The sequence below is a fragment of the Canis lupus genome, chromosome 2 (assembly GCF_048164855.1).
Source record: "Canis lupus baileyi chromosome 2, mCanLup2.hap1, whole genome shotgun sequence".
Taxonomy (NCBI): Eukaryota; Metazoa; Chordata; class Mammalia; order Carnivora; family Canidae; genus Canis; species Canis lupus.
This window is the reverse complement of record NC_132839.1, coordinates 62,299,083-62,310,294: the sequence shown is the minus strand read 5'-3', so window position 1 is coordinate 62,310,294 and position 11,212 is coordinate 62,299,083. Positions and strand designations below refer to the sequence as shown.

The window sequence follows — 11,212 nt, the reverse complement described above, 5'->3', positions numbered from 1 at the left end:
ACGGGCGACCACACCAGGGAGTTCCGGAGTTGGTCCTGCCTGGCCGGACACGCTGCACACTGGCCACGACCCTTCCGGTGCCTCTGGCAGTATCCTTCCTGTCCTCGTTCATCTGGTGGGCTCCTGCTCTTTCTTCAGGGCTCAGCTCTGGAGGGTCTCCTCCAGGAGGCCTTCTAGACCCGTCCTCGCGGCTCCATCCCTTGCCCCTCCTGGCCTCCCTCCCGGCCTCCCTCTCGGGCCCACGACCTTCCCGACCTTCCCGACCTTCCCGAGGTTGGAACTGGGCTGCCCCCGGGCTCCAGTGCACAGCAGGCAGGGCTGCGGGAGCGTCCAGAGGCACTTGCGGGAGGGTGCAAGTGTGCAACCAGGAGTGGCTCCCAGGAGTGGCTCCCAGGTGTGGTGGGAGGCTCTGGGGCTCTGGGCTCCTCCTGGCCTCACGTCCCTGCTGGGGAGGGGTCCTGGGGCATCCTCTGCATCTTTGGTCTGTCCCCAGGGGGTGAGTCCTTCCTTCCTTCCCCTGCCCTTCTGACTGCCTCTCCCTGCGAACCCAGACGGAGCCTCCGGGGCATCTGAGGAGGAGGCTGCTCGCAGACATGCTGGGCCAAGAAAAGAAACAGGCATGGTTTTTTTTTTTTTTTTTTGCACCTTCTTAAAAGAAAACAACAGCATCAAAATGTTAAAAATAAACTATTTTTACTTTAAAAGGGCAAAAACAGCCCAAACAAACACAGGGCTAATGAAAAGATCTTGGCGGAAGGTACCAAAGGCTTACTCATAGCCGCTCGGTGATGGACGTTGTTCAGACCGGGACAAATCAGAGTTGGCAGCAAAGTGCCGGTCCTACTGCGTGCCGGAGGTGGAGAGAGGACCTGGGCAGGCACAGGGTTCTGTGCAGAATGTGTCGAATGAGCCAATGGCAGGGTGCCTGTGATTGGAAGGCTTCAGCCAGAGAGAAGGCATCTACCCAAGCAGATGGGTGGAGGATAGGAAGTCAGGGAAGGCTTCCTGGAGGAGGTGGCCCATCTGCACTAAACTTTGAAGGGCATTCTAGCAGAGGAACGCCTTGGAGAAGCAGCCAGCATGGTGTGTGTGTGCGTGTGTCTGGGGTTCCTGTGATGGGGAGTCAATAGAAGGGCAATCTCAAGCCAGGGACCCCCGGGCTCAAATTCCACTCCATCCTTTAGGAGCTGTGGCTACAGGCAAGCCGCTAACCTCTTGGTCCAGTCTTCTCTTCCAGAAAATATGAGCAGTAGAGGCCCATGTGCGGTCAGGCCCACAGCGCGGGAGAGGCCCTGGGCCCAGAGCAGACGCCCGGGCTGAGGTCTGTGCAGCATGGAGCAGGCTGACAGGACGTGGCCACCGGGTGGTGCTGGTCAGCCGGACCTCCGGGAGCTCCTTTACTGGGCAGGGTGTACTGAGTGCGATCCTGCTGGTGCTGGGAGTCGGTTGTAAGCCCACATCTGATCAGATTGGCTGCTGTCCCGTTTGACTCTCACTCGATCCTGGGAAATAAGTGGGCTTTTTAGAAGTGGGGATTGCTGCTCAGAGAGGCTGAGGTACTTTCCCAAAGGCACACGGTAGAAGGACAGAGCATCTGCCCTGAGTGCTCCTTTTGTCTTCTGTCGTGTCTGATGTCTCTGCTCAAGGGAGTGGGGACCCAGGTCAGGAGAAGTTGGGGGCAGAAGACCCAGAGCTTTGAGGGGAGAAAAGGAACTTAGGCTAAGAGCCAATAGTTGTTGATGAAGACAGAAAGGATATGCATCTGGGCCTTGGAGAGCAGTGACATCGGTTGCATTGGAGACACATTTGAGTCCATTCCTCCATCTGTCCATCCATCCATCCACCTCTTATCTATCCATTCATCTATCTATCCAAGCATCCTTCCATTGATCCATCCATCTACCTGTCCATCCATCCATCTGTCCATCCATCCACCCTTCATCTAACCATTCATCTGTCCATCCATCCATCTGTCCATCCATCCAGTCATCCATCTGTCCATCCATCCATCCATCCATCCATCCATCCATCCATCTGTCCATTCATCTAGCCTCCCATCTGTCTATCTGTCCATCCAGTGATTAGCTGGCCCCTCACCCTGTGCCTGCTCTGTGCTGGCCACAAAAGATACAGGTGGGACTCTGCAGGGCCCTACTGGCTCTCAGGGCTGTGCTGTGAAGACCCCTTTGACTTTTCCCACTTACCACAACCCCCTTGTAGGGCCTCAGAACTCCTGCAGGGAGAAGGGACAAAAAGGGCTTGCAGGGACCCTTGAGGACCAGCGGGGGTGGCAGGTGTGGTCACAGGAAAGAGTATGGCAGTTGGATCCCCTGAGATGGGGCTCAGAAGCTGTGGGGGGCCGAGGCCTGGGGGCCCAGTGGGATGAACACAGAGCAAGTGGACTGGGTGGGGACCTAAGCTGTTGAGGTTGTGGAGTCAGGGAGAGGCGAGCCTAGAGCCTCCCCCACATCATTCCTCAGCCGTGGGGCAGCCTGGCCACCTGTGTTTTCGAGTTCTGGCTGGCCACTAGCTGAGCCAGTCTATGAGGTGAGCTTGGCAGTTAGCTGCTAGAGGTAGGCAGCCTTGTGTCTCCAGCAGCACTGCCTGCTGTCCTGGGCTCCAGGCAGAGTGTGAACTGACCCCCAGAGCCGGGTTTCATGGACTGCCATGCGCAGACTCAGTGGGTCTCAGGGCAGTGGATCGTGTGGGGCTGGGTCACGGCCTCCCGCCCCTGTGCCCTGCCGGATCCCCCACTGCCTCCTTGGAATGTTGGGGCTTCTGCCCGAGGGGTGATAAAAGGTAGTGTGTGTGTAACAGATGTGGGATGGGGTGCCCACTGCCTGAGCCCCAAACCTAAGGATGGGGCAGGTGTGCCCCACACTCTCAAGGGAGGTTCTGGACACACCCTGGTTGGTGGGTGCTGTACCCTCCATTCTGGTCCTCCCTGCCAGACACTGTCCTGAGCACCTTGCAAATATTGGCTCTTTCAATGCTAGGAGGTGAACTTTGCTTATTTGTGTCCATCAGTGGGGAAACTGAGGCAGACAGTGACTAGATACCTCATTAGGGGCTACATAGTGGGAGTGGTGAGCAGGATCAACCTGCAGGCTATCCAGGCTCTGTCTGTGACCTCTCACCTCTGGGTCACGTAAGAAACAACTAGAGAGTCAGCAGGTGGCTTTGGCTTGGGTGAGGGTGGGGTGTTGCCTTGTTGGGGGGACTGTACTTAGATGCCTTGGGGATATTGAGGTAGGCAATCCTTGCAAGAGGCCATCCCTGACTGGATGCTGGCTGACTTGCCTACCCGGGAGGACGTTTCAGGAGAGCTTGACCCTGGGGTGAAGCTGGCAAGGGCTCCCTGCAGTTGGGGCCCCGGTGAGGGAGACACTGGGGCTGCCTCGGGAGGAGGAATTCCAGAGGCCAGGCCATTTGAGTAGGCTTCCATGGCAGGGTGGGGTTATTGGGAGGGCAGAGGACACATGGACGTCCGCTTTGAGGTGCTCTGCGGTCAGGTGAGGGCCAGGGGCCCGGGGGGCCACTGGGAAGTGCCCAGAGAGGGCAGGGGGCACAGAAGCACATCAGCCACCCTGAAAGCCTACTGTTGCAGGGACACGGTATTTCCATCTGGTCCTTCCTCCATGCCATCCCTGCCCCAGGAGGCTTAAGCTGGGGTTAGGACATGTCCTCTGGGCAGGAGGGGGGGTGTCCCCCAAGCCCCAGGGGACCAAGCAGGGTGTAAGGTGAAGTTTAGAAAAGTTGCTGGTAGGGGCGCATGAGTGGCTCAGCGGTTGAGCGTCTGCTTTCAGCTCAGGTCATGATCCGGGGTCCTGGGATCAAGTCCCACATTGGGCTCCCTGTGGGGAGCCTGCATCTCCCTCTGCCTATGTCTCTGCCTCTCTCTCTGTGTCTCTCATGAATAAATAATAAAATCTTTTAGAAGAAAAACAACGAAAAAAGGAAAAGCTACTGGCAGTGAGTATTCACTACCCCAAGATGGTTCTATGATCCTCTGGTGGCCCGAAGGTGTGGTCAGCCTAGGATGGCACTCTGGCAGGGTGGAGGGGGGAAGGGCTGCACAGAACACCCAGCCTGCCTGGTGGAGCTGGGCCCAGGGCCTGACACCGAGGACAGCGTCTGTGTTCTTCTCCTGGGGGCCTGGCTACCACTCCACTCCCAGCCCCTACTAGTGACTAGCCAGTCACCCTCCTGGGCCTCAGTTTCCCCTTCCATGGAAGGGATGGTTGCAGCCCTGCAAGAGAGAGTGAAAAGCCCAGTGCCTGATCAGGGACCAGGAGTTTTGGGGTCCCCAGGGCTCAGCACTCATAGCCCCCTTGGTGAGAGGCCACTGGCCTCCCTGAGGCCCAGTTAGACCCATAGGGAACAGAGGCCTTATCTGCTGTTAGGGACTCTGGGGACCCCAACTGCTGCTGTAGTGGAGCCACTCTGTAGCTGCTGCAGGGGCTCCAGGTCACAGCCACTTCAGAGCCCAGCCTGTCGGGAAGCGACCCTACTCGGGCTGCCACCTGGGAATCTGCTATGGCCCACAACAAGCCAGCACAGGCCGGGGGCCTACACAGTGGGAACTCCTTCTCCCCTGGTCCCGGAGGCGGGAGTCCGGGATCTAGACGCGGGCAGGTTGGTTCCCCTGAGGCCTCTGTCCGTGGCGTGTTGACGCCGTCCCCTCCTGCGTCCTCATGTGGTCGCTCCCTGTGTGTCTGTTTCCTGATCCCTCATCCAGCAAGGTCACAATCTGATTGGCTCAGGGCCACCCCAGGACTCTAAAGTATGGGCAGTCTAAGTACGGGCATTCACAAGTTCCAAAGGTTAGGACCGCAGCAGGTGGATTTGGGGGTGTGTAACCCAGCCCATAGCAGCCGCTCCCTGTGACTTAAGCTTCTGCTGCATCTGGTGCCTGGGAGCTGCCTCAGTGACCATGTCTCCCACTGCTCTTGGCTGCTCTTGTCCACGAAGTTGGGGTGAGGCCGGGACAAGCCCTACTTCCGTGCCCCAGTTTGCCTTGGCTCTCGAGACCCCAGACCTCAAGTTCCCTGCCTGGGGTCTGGTCAAACCCACCCTGAGGGCCTCCGTCTGCCAGAGGGCTTGGCAGGCTCTATCCACCCCTGCCCTGTGCCCGTCTGCCGGCTTCTCGAAGCTCAGCAGTCAGCAGAGTGTCTGGTGCCAGCCTGGACAGGTAGGCAGGCAGCGTGCCATCTCTCAGGTCACGGGCAGATGACATCCTCCCCTCCCAGGCCAGGACACAGAGTGGGTGTGGGGTGACAGGCCCGGTAGGAGACCTCAGGTTCTCTAGTGTCCCTGAGATGCCTGGACAGGAAGGGATGGTGTGGCTCTGAAGGCCTGGAGAGGGCAGCCAGCCCCCAGGACAGAAGTGCCCCGGAGAGGCCTCCTCAAGCTCAGCTGCCCGTGTCCAGTTCTTTCTGTGGGTCCAACCCTCCCGGCACCCCGACTGCCAAGCTTGGGGTCGGGCCTGTTGTGTCTCATCAGCTTGGGCCTGAGCCGTGACCAGGGTTAGCTGGACTTGGTATGTAGATGAGGGAGGGAGGGAGTGGGGTTCAGGAACTCGGGGCTTGGTTGGTGGGGGTACACCCACTCAGCTCATCCTGGGAGTGTCACTGGTCACTACAGGCGGCTGTGCATTACCCCCTGACCCGGCCCAGACAGGGGTCCCCTTTCACAGGAAAATTAGCCTGGAGGGACTTGGGCATGGGTGCAGAGCCAGCTGTCTGGCCCTGTCGCTGCTGCGTGGCCGGCCAGTGTCCTCCCCCTCTGTGTCTGCTTCTGTCCATGCAGAGGGCCATGGTGAGGGAGTGGCGAGCATGTGTGAAGGTGCACATGGGGGGCACGTGGGGCGCGTGGGGTGGGTGGGCACAGGGAACAAGCCACGGGGATGACAATTATTTTCTCTCTGGGCCGGACACTGACTGGCCCCTTGCATCTGGCTCTGTCTCCCGCTGGCCCCTCAGCTCCTGGGGATGCCAGCTGTGTCGCGGCACCTCCCTGCCTCTGCAACCGCTCTGGCCCGTGTCTGGCCCTTCGGAGTGTGAAAGGAAGGAAGAAACAGTCCGTGTAAAGGAAGGTAAAATGCGTTAGAGCCCCAAAAAGTGGGGGGGGGGCTCTGGGAGGGGCTCCCGGGAAGCTGAGTGCAGCTGAGACTCCAGGTTTCTCCACCCCAAGGCAATTCCTGGAGGGATGGCCAGAGGCAGCCGGCCGGCTTGTCCAGCTCTGGGCAGGAGGCACCTACGGAGGTTTCCAGAGCCTGGGCGGCCAGGAGTGGGGGTCCTGGGGCAGGGAGGGCAGAGCCAGGCCAGGCCAGCAGCGTGGAGTTCAGTCCCACAGGTGCTGGGGAGCCACCGAGGGCTGTAGGCAGCCCCGCGATGGGGTCAAACCCTCGCTGGAGAAGGGGCTGCAGGGGAGGGTGGGCCCAGGGCCGGTGGGGCAGACCCAGCGCAGGCCAAGGCGGTGGAGCTGGCAGCCAAGTGCGTGCACAGATGGCGAGACACTCACTGGGTGGGAGGCCATGGCAGGGGCCATCTGACCATGCTGGACATAGAAAAGCAAAGAGGGCCTCCTCCATCTGTGCAGACTTTGGGCCAGGCCCACACCCAGGCCACCAGCACGTTCCCCTGCCCTTCCTGCCAAGGGACACAGGCACTGTTTTCCCATCTCTGCAGGGCAGTCCTGGGTAGAGGGGCCCGAGAGCTCCGTGAAGCATCCCCCCCACCCCGCCATGCCCCGTGTGTGTGTGTGTATGTGTGTGTGTGGGGGTGAGGTTGGCAGGGACAGGAGGGAGGAGCAGGAACGGGGGGAGCTGCCCATGTCTGGGCTGTCCTGATAGATCAGACAGGTAGTGAGCTCACTGCCTAGGGAGGGATGTAACCTCTCCTCGAGTTTCTACTCTCCTCTCTTACTCCCTTCTCCAGGGACGTGGGTGGGGGACATTCTGGGGAATGGGTTCTGGTGTCTGGAAGGGCCCTGGTGGCCTGCTGCCCCACCTGGCCTCCCCTGACCCTCTTCTATCTGTGCTGGTACAGGGCACTTGTCCTGAGGCCTCCATGCACTAAGGGCCCCTGAGCAGGACCAGTTTTGGGGGACAGCCAGGTGTTCCCTGTTTTTCTGATCCTGCCCCTTGTGAGGATGGCCAGGCTGAACAGGAGCAGGGACATCCCTTCTCTCTCATCAGCCCCCTCTTCAGGACAGGCCGGCCTGGAGTGGGCAGACAGACCCGTTTGCCCTCTGCTGTGGTGCCTGGATGACCTCGGCAGGTGGGGGTGCACCCCAGGTCTCTAGTGCAACCAACATCTATGACTTCTTGGTCTTGAAGATGGGACGAGAGCTTTCTTTCTGCTTCAGAGGTGGGGGTGGGGGTCCCAAAGGAGGGGGCTGAGCTCTAGAAGGAGGTGGGGAAGGTGTGGGGAGACTGAGGCCAGGCAGAGAGGGGTCCTGTTGGAGAGCCCTTCATGCAAACAGCCAGCGGGAGCCCCCGTCAGGACCCACGCCTGCGTGATCCTCCGAGGGCAGGTGGGGGCCTGAGGGCTGCTTTGCCCCACCACCCTCGGCTCCGGAGGAGATGGGCAGCGGGTGGCTCTGTCGGCATGCTCAGGGACAAAGGACCATAGTTATATAGATGCCCAGACCCAAGATCCATAGGACTAAGCGTACGCCCCCCAGGCTGGCCCCCAGCAAGCAGAATCAAGTCCTCCCCTGGGGAGGACTTGGCCCCACCTGGCCGGTGCTACAAGAGCTTTCCTTGTGGCTGGGTTTATTTATGGGGCCATGTCTGGGGGTCACACCTAGGGGAGCAGTTTTGGGGAAGGTGCCCCCTCAGGTCACCTGTGTGTGTGGTGGATCTGAGGCAGGGCCCCCAACACAGCAGGTCTCCTATTTCACCCTGTGGACTCTTCTGCTTCAAGAACCTGGAGGAGCTGCAGAGAAGCAGGTGTTCACAGTGGACCTGGTGAGTGAGGCTCGTCACAAGTCCGGAGGACGTTTGTCCTGCCCTGCCACTCCTGGGACTCCGTGGGCAGCAGGTGTGGGTCTGGGAGCGGGCAGCCGCCTGAGGCCGAGTGGGCTGGGGTCAGGGCCAGGTCCGCAGGCAGGTACATTGCAGCAAGGGGAGGCTGGTCCTTAGGTTGCCATGGCAACAAACTGTTTCTTGCTTCTCTCATGAGAGGAGTGGGGCCAAGGCCATCTGATGTGACCCTCAAGGCCACCAGACCCAGTCCTAGCCTCCGGCTGGGAGGACAGTCTCCAGGCTTGTGGAGGGCCAGGCACCTAAGCGGGGAGGGAGCGGCAGGCTGACGCTGTAGCCTGCCCACAGTGTGGGATCTGGGGTGACTGGCAAGGTGGAATCCATGGGAAGGGTGTGGCTGTCCCCGTGTCCTTGGAGTGGGATGGCTCCGTGGAGAACCACGCACACACACCCACACACAAACACCCAACATAGACACACACGGAATGCACGGTGCAACAGCAGACACAGCCACAATCGCAAGTGGCCCCCTGACAGCTGACAGTGGCTGGACCTGACAGCTGGCTCACTACCCCGTGGCCTCTGCGCCCCCAGGGCCCCTGCTCCCCAGTTTCACAGCTAGAGATGGGTTCATCCTTAAGCACGTGCAGGCCCTCATCCTGGCACCTAGCAGTCTCCAGGGCCAGGGGGTTTGCTTTCTGAGCTTCTCTGTCATCCCCCCTGCAGGGCCCGGAGCCAGGCTGCCGTCACCTGTCCCCTGGACAAAGGCCTGCAGCAGCCTCCACCACCCACACCCACAGCCCTTGGGCTTGTCTACAGCTCCCTGGATCATGTCCGAGTGTCTCAGGTTGGCACGGCAGAAGGCACACATGGCGGCTGTTCACAGCCCTGTGCCCAAGCCCTCCGCCTGGGGCCATTTCCCTGCCAAAAGAGGGATGCACATCTGGGACCTGGTGAGGCCCAGCGGCATGACCAGCATTGACCTCAGGCGGACAGTGTGCGGGTTCTGGGGCTCAAACCTGCAGAGGTGGCGAGGCTTTCTGCTTGTCCTCCTGTGTCTGTGCCATCACAGTGATGAACCACATGTTCCAGCCAGGCTGCTGGTCCAGGAGGGACGAGCAATGTGTGGAGCAGACCCACACCCGAGGGGTCCCTTAGAGCCAGCCTCCCAGCTGAGCCCAGATGGATCGGCCAACATCAGGGCTGGCTTTGTGTCTGTGCACATCTGTAGGCGTTTGTTACGCAACAAAAGCTGATTGACGCGAGGCATGCATGACCTCGGCCCCACCCCCAGCTTTACCTTCCCCAGGTGGCCTGCACATCAGGGCCACTGCCCAGGGACCCGCAGCCTCCACTTGTCCAGAAATGTTCAGTGACCACCGCCTGTGCCACACCTTGCCAGTCCTTCCAGAAGCCCGGAGCGGGTCCTCCCCATCCCCGTCAGGCAGAGCTCCAGCTGCCGGGAATGTTGGAAATCACCACTCCAATTGCTGCGGTTCTTCTGGACTTGGGCGCTGCTGTGGGAGGAGTAGGAGGGGTGCCCCGGGCCCTTTCCCCTCTTGCCTGCCTGTGTCTGCGGGATTCACTGCCAGGAGTCAGGAGCAGGAGGGCACAGCTGCTCTGGGAACTTGGCCTGTCCCCGGGCTTCGGTGCCCGGCCTGGCCCGGTGTTCAGGAACCAGGCCCCAGGGGCACCGCCAGGGCTGTCAGCAGAGCTCCCCAGGCAGAGCGCGCTGGCTTCATGCTCCAGTCTCCGGTCTCTCATAGGGACATGGGGATCCTGGTGTGAGGTTGAGGGGACAGGAAGCATGAGTTCCAAGGTCCCTACACACAGAAGGTCATAGATGCCAGCTCTATCCTTTTGGGGTCATTCTGCTCTTGACAGTTTCCTTTGATGTAGGGTTTTCTGTATCGGACTGCCAATGACCAGCTGATTTTGAATCATTGCCAAGGGTAGCGACGGTGGCCCCTCTGGGTCCAGAGATCTGCACAGCCGTCCCCCGAGGCACCGGGGAATCAAACTAGGCCGCAGGCACCCCAGTTGTGAAGATGACGGGTTGGGCTCTAGATTTTCTACACTGAGAGCTTGATCTCAGGTGCCAGCAGAGCCTCGTGCTCGGGGTGCCTGGGCACGCTCTGCCGTGACTCTGGCCGAGGCGCGGGCACCTGCGTGTTCCCACTTTCTTGATGTGGCTGGCATGCCTGTGGTTCCCTGGCCACCACCCATAGGACGTCTACACCCAGAGAGAAGTGGCTCAAAAGAGACTCCAGCCTCCTGGTTTCCAGATGGAGAAGCTGAGTGTCACACGGAGAGTCTGGTGCTGGTGCCTGGACTTGGGATCCCACTCCTGCCGGTCCTGCCAGGCACGTACCCCAGCTTGCACAGCTGGAAGGTGCAGTCACTAAAGGACCGGGTTGGTCTCTCCAAGACCCTCTTCTTTTTTTTTTTTAAAGACTTTTATTTATTTACTCATGAGACACACACACACAGAGTGAGAGAGAGAGAGAGAGAGAGAAAGAGAGGCAGAGACACAGGCAGAGGGAGAAGCAGGCTCCATGCAGGGAGCCCGACATGGGACTCAACCCTGGGTCTTCAGGATCATGCCCTGGGTTGAAGACGGTGCTAAACCGCTGAGCTACCCAGGCTGCCCCAAGACCTCTTCTTACCCCAAAGCCATTGTGGTAGGTGTGGGGGGCCTGTGGGGTGGGGCTGCCACGTGGTGACCCCATGAGCCCGAGGAATTCCAATCCCCAGGGCTTCCTGCCCAGGCCCAGCCAGGAGCCCGGAAAGGTTTCCAGACTGGATGCTCATTCTCTGGGCTGGAGGCGTACATCACTGTGGCGGCCTGCTCATGTCCCATCACCTCTGAACATCCTTCAAAGGCTCCCCTGCCGCAGAGTGAAGTCCACTCTCCTAGGCCTTTGCTGACTTGACCTGTCCACAGCCCTGTCTCCTGCCAGTCCTGTGTCTCCACAACACCAGCTCTGAAAGTAGCGTCTGTGGTCCTGCCCTGGGGCTTTGCTCACACTCCCTTCTCATTTTGCTCATTCCTTCCTTCAAGACTCAGATCTAGGACTGCCTCCTCCAGGAAGCCTCCTTGGATGCCCCTGTCCTCCTGCAGCTCTGACTCTTCCCATTGGGTGGTCACTGTGTTCGCAGGTGTCCTTCCCTCGGCTTGACATGGGTCCGACCTGTCTCTGTGTCCCCAACCTCAATCTGAGGGAG

The 11,212-nt window shown here is 60.0% G+C and overlaps 1 long non-coding RNA gene across 1 annotated transcript; it reads right to left on the bottom strand.

Moving 5' to 3' along the window:
- Nucleotides 1-671: 671 nt before the first annotated feature.
- LOC140619717 (uncharacterized) lies at nucleotides 672-9,188 on the bottom strand. The gene is made up of 2 exons (XR_012019537.1): nucleotides 9,007-9,188; nucleotides 672-1,502 (listed from the first exon to the last, which is right to left on the bottom strand). It is a non-coding gene; the product is annotated as an uncharacterized lncRNA (long non-coding RNA).
- Nucleotides 9,189-11,212: the final 2,024 nt, after the last annotated feature.